General features: G+C 34.2%; 2 pseudogenes; both read left to right on the forward strand.

Moving 5' to 3' along the window:
- LOC110654301 (uncharacterized) overlaps positions 1-4,077 on the forward strand; it is a 90,235-nt pseudogene extending 86,158 nt beyond the window's left edge.
- LOC110654302 ((-)-germacrene D synthase-like) lies at positions 632-9,229 on the forward strand (annotated as a pseudogene).
- Positions 9,230-9,516: the final 287 nt, after the last annotated feature.

Here is a 9,516-nt window from a genome sequence, read left to right on the forward strand (position 1 = left end):
TATTTTTATTAAATAGAGTAATAAGGTTTAGAAAATAAAATAAGTTTTATTTTTTTTTAAACATTTGGACATGGCGTGCATTAAGCCTGAGCACTGTTTAGTTTAAATTGATAAATCGAATCGAATCTCGCCATTTCACTTTAATTGATTCAATTTTTCAGTTTTTTCAATTCCATTTTCTTACCTATTATAACCGAACAACAGATTAGACAGATTAATAACTTTTGCGATACAATGATGCTGGACAATCATTTTTTTGATGCTGCGATGCTGGTTTATCTTTATGAACTTTTATTTACGGATTTTAATCCATTATGGTTATAGACTTCTATGTAATACTGTGTTGTGTGGAGTTTTATGTAATAAATTGGTAACGTGTAGTGTTTTAATCTTATGAATTTTTATGCAGTTGAAATTTATAATTTTATAAAATATACTAGGGTTGAGCATTATTAGGTTTAAACTAAATTAATCGAACTGAATCATTTTATTTTAGTAATTCGATTCAGTTTTAAGAGTGATTAATTTCAGTTCGATTTTTATTTTTATGGAATTTTAGTTATTTTGATTTGTTTCAATTTTGATGGACAAAAAGTTCGGTTATACCGGACCTAATAGAAATTCATCAAAGCTCTGCGTTTTGGCCTTGGGAGTTAGGGCTAACTTTAAGTAATTTTCCCCAAACCAGGCGCCGCACCATTCTCCTCCTCCTCCGCGCTCACTGCTTTTTGGTCTGGTCATCAATTCTCATTGTCAATCCTCTCTTCGGTTGTTCTTCAAGCTCCTCTTCCAAGCTCAGTCCTCGTCACTACATCACCAGTGTTTATCAACCTGCAGTGGCAGTGTGGCTCAATCAAACAATTACTTAGTCCTTTCCACTCTTCTCTCTCGAATCGTTATTCTAACTGCCGCCGGCTTGGAGAGGGTCTCTCGCTCTCCTTCTCCTTCTCCAATCCACGGTAGGTTCAACTCTTCACTCTGATAAATTCCTTGATCAATTTTTATGCAAAATGCAATGAACTTCTTATTGCTTGTAAACTGTTCGATTCTATGGGTCAAAGAAATGTAGTGTCTTGGATTGCCTTGATGACTGTGTATTTACATATGGGGTTAGGACTGATATCCATATTAAGGTTAGGACTGATACTAATGTAAAAGAAAATCAATAATGGCATATTACTTAAAAAAGATTAATACAGCTTCTTCAAAAGTGCATCAATAAATCGTGGTTGCAGAATGTGCTAAAAATTGTGTGTTCAGATATCAAAGAACAGACCAAGCTATTATAGCTCAACTTTCTATAAGAAGATGCTAGTGTGAGACTCTGATTTAAAGTATACCACCATTCATTATTTTATGGTGCAATGATACAAGTATAAGGTTGTCCACAGCATGCGAGGGATTTGACTCTTCGTTGACTATGCCAAAACAAATGAAGTTGCGTTTAGTTGGCTATTTCTCACATCTTGTTGATTTGAAATTTATTATTTATTTATTTATTTTTTTGCTGCTCACCCACCCTGATGCCCTATTTAGACTGTAATTTTATTAGCAGGTTTCTTGTTTATATATCACATTAACCCACTGACAAAGTGGTAGGTCAGCGGTGTAAGCTTATATGAGGAATGTAAATAATTCATGCATCTTAGCATAGGCAAACCACTAAACCTGAAGAGAGCATTGTTGTCTTCAGCTATGTTTTTGGATTGTTAAGGACTTTTGTATTTGCTTTTTGATGAATTTTCTTTTTAAATTATTTTATTTTTATAGGGATTTTTTGTATTATATGTTTAATTTTACTTATTAATGTGAAATTAAGTCCAAAAAATAGGGTAAAAATCATATAAGAAAAAAGCAAAAATCAGGTTCAAATAAAGTGAAACCAGGTCCAAAACAGAAGCCCGTTTAAAGCCCAAACCGATCGAACCAAACCGAACCGAAATATTTTAATTTGGTTCTATTTCGGTTTTTTGTATATTTCGGTTTGGTTCGGTTCGGTTCATAATATTATGTAATTCGGTCTATTCGGTTTTGTGGTTCGGTTCAATTCGAATCGAATACTCAGCCCTAGAATGTGCACTCTCATTTAGTATTGATTTACAATTTTATAGATTTTGGATGAATTTATAATTTTATGGATTTTTGTATGGATTTTGATGTATTATTTATATTTATTTCTTAGGAGTAAACTGATTTTTATGTAGTTTTGTAAAGATTTTGGTTTACGGCAATCGAACTGAGCCGAACTTTCTATTTTCTGTTTGGTTTGGTTTGTTTATTCTTTGAAGGTCGGTTATTTGGTCTATTCTACTATTGAACGCTAGAAATAATTTTTGTAAATCTTTAGTTTGGTTTGTCTTGAACACTAATAATTATTGATGTTCTCGGACAGACCCCTACATCTTCCATACATAGAAGTGGTTAATAGTTTGATGGAGAAAAATATATAATTAGATGATTTGTGGCCCTATATATTGAAGATACTTGTTTAGTCATTAGATGCTTATTTTCAAATCGGATGTTTGGTTTATAAATGGGAAGGATCCATTTGCGCTTTAAGGCTTCTGATCGTTATTTTTTTTGTTTCCTAACTTAAAAGTTGTTGAATTTGGGGAAATAATTGTTTTGCATATGCATAAAACATGCATCCACCCATATCTCATATAATGTTTTTACTACATATTTTTAAAATCTGCCTTTCTTAATTGTTGGGATCTTTTGATATTTTGAAATGAATATGGACAATGAGTTCTTGTTTCATTGAGTTAGGGCTTCTTCAATGTGTTAGATCACTTTTTTTAGTTTAACATCTAACTAGTGAATTATTTATTTCATTGGAAAATAACAGTTTGAAATTAAAATTAATTTAAATTGAATTGCTATAACAGGTTTTCTTTAATTTTCCTCAGGTGATGACTACTCAAAGGAAGAATATATGTGTAAATGAGTCATATAATTGTAATCTTGAAGAATGGTTGATTAAACACAACACTGATGCTAGGTGGTCAAGCAAGCACCACACATGGAATTTGGATCCTGTTAAAGCATCTATTAATTGGAACTTAGAATGGCTCACGTTAGATACGGTGCAATTGGTGCAGGGCATGATAACATCTGTCATAGAATTTCATGATAAGAATGGAATTCACGGTTATCTTCATAATCATAAGAACTTTTTGTTGAAGGTTGGAATGAAGTGCTATTTAGGTGCACATGTGAGAAACATGGTTAAAGTTTTTATTGTGCATGATGGTAAGTCAGAGAAAAAGAATGATGATTTGAAAGAGAAATCCAAAAATGCTGATGTGACTGAGTTGGCTAGTATAATTTGTCATACCATATTAGGTAAAGAGATGAAAGAGCTACATTCTAATTGGATTAACCCAACCGACAGTAACATATGTTATACACGACTGATAGACATAAAGATATTATTCCAGTGGAATTCGTGATAAATCATCCAGCATTGTGGCCATGGCGAAGAAGATTCATGTTTTATGAGGAATGCTGGGTTCGAGCTAGACATGTGACGGCTAACATGCACAAATATAATAGAAGAAGAGATTACATTCACAAGTGGGTTAGAAATATTGCAATCAATATCAAATTTGTTGATTGGTCTTCTAATATTTCTGTCGATACACTGATGCAACGACTTTTTAGTGATATGTGTGGGCGGTCTAGATTAAAAACAGATAATGGCTATGATCTACTTCACTTTCACAGGCTTTTTCATCATCACTACTGTGATCAAGATAAGTCGCAAAAGCTCATTGTACATCAAACTGATAGCAAGGATTATAAGGACAAAAAATTTATCGAAATTGTAACAACACAGTATTTTTCATTATTCTTGGTTACCATATACAAAACATTATGCACGTATGATTCATTTTTCTAGGTATGTGCTTCTACAATTTAATAGCTATTATTTCTTTTTGTAATTAGAATTTATTATATTAATGTATCTTTTTGTGCAATTTCCTTTTATCTGGTGTAGGAAGTGTAGGAGGAGACAACCATTTTTCTGTTGCAGGAAGTGTGAAATGTGAGAATAGGAAAAAGGCACTCAGCTAAAGCAAATTCATGTACATAATGTACATGAAGATGTATACATGAAGATATGCATGAATTTGCTTTAGCTGAGTGCCTTTTTCCTATTATCGCATTTCACACTTCCTGCAACAGAAAAATGGTTGTCTCCTCCTACACTTCCTACACCAGATAAAAGGAAATTGCACAAAAAGATACATTAATATAATAAATTCTAATTACAAAAAGAAATAATATCTTATTAAATTCTAGAAGTACATACCTGAAAAAATAAATCATACGTGCATAATGTTTTGTACATGATCACTAAAAATAATGAAAAACACTGTGTTATTACAATTTCGATAAATTCTTTGTCCTTATAATCCTTGCTATCAGTTTGATGTATAATGAGATTTTGCGATTTATTTTGATCACAGTAGTGATGATGAAAAACCCTGTGAAAGTGAAGGAAATCATAGCCATTATCTGTTTTTAATCTAGACCGCCCACACATATCATTAAAAAGTCGTCGCATCGATGTATTGACAGGAATATTAGAAGACCAATCAACAAATTTGATATTGATTGCAATATTTCTAACCCACTTGTGTATGTAATTTCTTTTTCTATTATATTTGTGCATGTCAGCTGTCGCATGTCTAGCTCGAACCCAACATTCCTCATAAAACATGAATCTTCTTCGCCATGGCCACAATGCTGGATGATTCATCACGAATTCCACTGGAATAACATTTTTATGTCTATCAGTCGTGTATAACATATTAACGCTGTCAGTTGGGTTAATCCAATTAGAAGGTAGCTCTTTCATCTCTTTACCAAATATGGTATGACAAATCATGCTAGCCAACTCAGTCACATCAGCATTTTTGGATTTCTCTTTCAAATCACCATTCTTTTTCTCTGACTTATCATCATGCACAATAAAAACTTTAACGATGTCTCTCACATGTGCACCTAAATAGTACTTCATTCCAAATTTCAACAAAACGTTCTTATGATTATGAAGATAACCGTGAATTCCATTCTTATCATTCAAGGATCTAGAACATACTTCAAATTTTGTTAGGTAATTTTTAGTAACTAGTTTTCAATTTTTAGCTAGTTTTGGTTGGTTGAGCAGTTAAAAAAATCAACATTGGTTGGCTTTCAATTGGCTAGTTATTGTTTTTCCACTTATTTTCTTTATTCCACCCTCAATTGTATATAAGACAGAACAATTACTGTGATTGAATGAAAACTTTCAGTTGTCCACCAAGTGGAGGCATTTCTATCATTGTTTTCTTCTCCTCAGCAAGCTAATATTGTTGCAATGATTTATGGGTACATATGTGGAATTCTTATCTCTACTTTTAGATTTGATTATCAAGATTCAATAATGTAATTCTGGCTTAAATTGGTTACTACCGCAGATAAAGCAGTTGATTGACTTAAACACTTTAATCCCATTTTATTTGATTTCTAGTATTCTAAAATCAGTTTCAAGAAGGATGGGAAGGAGATAATATTGCAAGGAGTTAGTGATATGGGGTCTCAATCCAAGCTACTGAATTGTTTGAGTTATCAGCAGCTCTTACAGAAGAAAGGGAAGGATTTTCAAACTCCTTTATTATGTGTGCAAGTGTCGCAATCACCTTCAACTATATTTTCAATTACTGCAGTAGGTAATGTTGTTTCAAGTACTCCTGATACTAATTCAGTTGAATTGCAGAATCTATTAAATAAGTATCAGTGTATTTTTGAATGATCCAAAGACCTTGCCACCGTTCAGAAGTCACAATCATTCTATTCCCTTGGTACCAACGGCAGAACTTGTGAATATTAGGCCCTATAGGTACCCATGTTTTCAGAAAGCAGAAATAGAGAAATTGATGGATGAAATGTTACAAAATGAGGTCATACAACTCAACATCAGTCCTTATTTTTCTCCAGTACATCTTGTCAAGAGAAAGGATGGTTCTTGGATGTTTATTATTATTATATTTAATTTTTTACCAGCTTTGGGTTTTTGTCTAGCTCAGCTGTATCTATGTGAGTGTGACATTTTGTGTTTGTGACCTCTTCAATCAATATATCTTAGTTCTGTATGGTTACTCCAGTTAGGTGCTCGAGCAGAATTAGAAACCATGTCACTTCTCCATGATACAAATGGATTAGAAGTTGGAATAAGTGATGCTACATTCTCCTTATTGTGCAGGGCAGTGCTTGTTTTATTGTCGTTGAATCACTATGTAGGTTGCTGACTTAGTTTAAGATCATTAGTAGTGTGAGCATCTTTTCAATTAGAGTGACTCTACTCAGAAGTTGACTCTTTTCATAAGTTGAATTGTAGCAGTTTTATTTTGCACTTGGGGAATCGGCGTTTCTGTTATATGCTCACTGGGTCTCCTCCTCGTGGTTTTGGATTTCCTGCTACTATTCAAGATGATTACTCCAGCACTGTTAAATTGTGTCTTTGAGGAAACCAATTTCAGTGCAACTGAATTATCCAAAAATTGTTTATTCTGCCAGTTTTGAGATCAAAACTTCATTCATTAATAGGGGTGATATGTGAAACTGCCATATCCTTTGCCCAGTGAGCTTTTAATTTTGTGTTTTTGTTACCATAAATGATACATCTTTGATTGTTTAGAACCATCCAACTTGTTACTGTGCTGAAATGGCTTAACCTTACTGTAATTCTTTTTTGATGGGATCATTTTGGTTTTAGCTTATAGGAGGAATTTTCCTCTGTTGCATCCTTCAGTGCTTTTTCATTTCTGTAGTATTTTTGTTTGGCTTCTGTTGGAATTTGATAATGGTTGTGCAGGGAGAGAAGCATGAGAGCATGAAGAGGAAACATGAAGATAAGTGGAAGCATGAGAGCATGAAGAGGAAATAAGAAGATAGCTGACAAAGTCAGATTAGATTATTGTTTGTTGACAAAGTAAGATTAGATTATTGTTTGTTTCCTTCTTGCCTTTCCCTTTGTTAGGTTTTGAATCCCTAATATGGCAGTTATAGGTAATTGGGAAAGAAAAGAATTAGGAAGAAAAGAAATAGAGAAGTTAGGGAGAGATAATAGCAGAGATAGAGAGATGAGAACTTCAGTTATCATTTCAAGTATTCTTTCTACTTATTTATACAGCTTCAGCTAGCTTCAGTTATTCTAACTGAAGTAGTTACAGCTGTTCTTGTCTAAGTGAGTCCTCTTAACTGCCTCTTAACAGTTCATCCGCTTAACTGTTCTCTAGACATCTCTTACCATTTTGAAAGTGAAATTGATGAAATTCTAAAAGAGATGAGCTCCGAATCTGATGATGATAATAATGACCTATATGCAATTGCTCTCAAGTTTCGGCCAGTTAGAAAACAGGGCTATAACATGTCGTGTGGTATGTCCTCTTCTCTTTTCCTTCACTTGCTTTCTTGTTCTTGATTTAGGCTATGTTAAGAAATTTTTGATATTGCTTATAAAAAAAAAAAGGATGTTCATTGATTGTGAATTTACAAGTGCAGATGTTTTCAACAAGTTCAAGGACAGCCAAGGGAACCTCAAGGATTCCCTTGTCAATGGCCACAGAGGAATGCTAAGCATGTATGAAGCTATGGATCTCAGGGTGCACGGAGAAGACATTTTAGACGAAGCGCTAGCTTTCACTACTGCTCACCTTGAGTCCATGGTTAACCCAAGTTCGCCTCTCGCAGCGCAGATTACTCATGCTTTAATGCAGCCTATTCGCAAGGGCATAACCAGACTAGAGGCAAGGCATCACTTATCTATCTACGAAGAAAAAGCCTCATGTAATAAAGTTCTGCTATCTTTTGCTAAGCTGGACTTCAACTTATTGCAAAACAACATCAAAAGGAATTGGGCGATATTGCAGAGTAAGCACTATGCTAAAATGCAAGGTTTATGTTTCTCTTTTTAATTATTAGCTTGTGCACTTGACATTGAAAATGAACTGAGTTCTGTATACTGATTATATTGATTAGGTGGTGGAAAGAATTAGACTTTGCAAACAAGCTTCCTTTTGCAAAAGAGAGTCGTAGAATGCTACTTCTGGATTTTGGGGTTGTACTTTGAGCCTGAATATTTTCTGGCCATAAGGATTCTAACCAAAGTGATTGCTATGACCTCAGTCATTGATGATATTTATGATGTCTTTGGAAAGCCTTAAGAACCTGAGCTCTTTCCGCCAGAAACAGAAAGGTTTGACCCATCGCATCCTCTCACATTAAGGGCATCTAAGGTTGGAATCCCTAAATGGGGATGAGGGGGAGCTACCTCATAGTGTAGTTCATAATAATAATAATAATAATAATAATAATAATAATAATCTATTCGGGTAACTTTATTCCAAGCACAGTTTAGACATTAGATACACCACAAATTATTCTAATTGACATGGGGCTATCTTATCTTGATCAGGTGGGATATTAGCGCAATGGATGAGCTGCCGGAGTACATGAAAGAATTTTACAAGGCGTTTCTGGGTGTGTGTACAGAAATTGAAGAAAACATGATCAATCAAGGAAGATTATACCGTTTCTACTTTGTAAAAGAAGCAGTAAGTTTCAGGCAGGCGAATATATAATTGAAACCCCATAATTCATGGTAATTATATAGGGATGAAATATTGATTAATTGTTTAAGGCGTGCAATTCTCTTGTTTTGTCAGATGAAAATTCAAGTTAGAGCATAATTCATTGAATCTAAATGGTTCGCTCAGAAATACATACTGATGATGGATGAGTACATGCCCATCCCATTAGTTACCTCAGGCTATGCAATGCTGGCAACTACCTCCCTTGCTGGAATGGATGTGAGGTTCTTGGGAAAGACTCAAACGCAGAAAAGAACAATCAATGGCAGATGCAAGTATATAATCCTAATAATGCATTCAATCCGTCTTGTCAACCTTATTATTAAGTGCCAAATTGCACCGAATGGAGCAGTGCGAGTAATCCTGCATATCCATGGCGATTGTAGAAGAAGACATTAATCCATAGCTTTTGAAGAATGTGATTCAGTAAAACATATCATTGTAACCAGGAATTGGCTGGAGATTAGTTTACTATGGTTGTTTTTTGATTAATTTAGATCTGTCGTATAGGAGATTACAAGTTTATTTATAAATTATAAATGATTCCTAGTGGACAATAACATTTTTACATAGCCTTTGACTTGATGAAACATTGATATGATCAATCCGCAAGCAGCAAAACAAAAGCCCTCAAATTCATGTGCCATAACAGCTAGTCTGGTACAATTTAACAGGAAATGTAAGTGCTAACGGGAACTCAAGCAATTACATAAACCCATTTTGATGCACCCAAACAGTTAGTCTTGATCTGTTTCCAACACCTTGCTTCCTGTGCCTCCACTTTTGTTCTGCTCTTTGCCTCTTGTCATCATCCCATTCTTAGCATGAAGAATCACTATATTTAAGGTATTAATTGCCCTCACTAGATTGCTGCAAG

This window comes from Hevea brasiliensis, chromosome 5 (assembly GCF_030052815.1).
Source record: "Hevea brasiliensis isolate MT/VB/25A 57/8 chromosome 5, ASM3005281v1, whole genome shotgun sequence".
Lineage (NCBI taxonomy): Eukaryota > Viridiplantae > Streptophyta > Magnoliopsida > Malpighiales > Euphorbiaceae > Hevea > Hevea brasiliensis.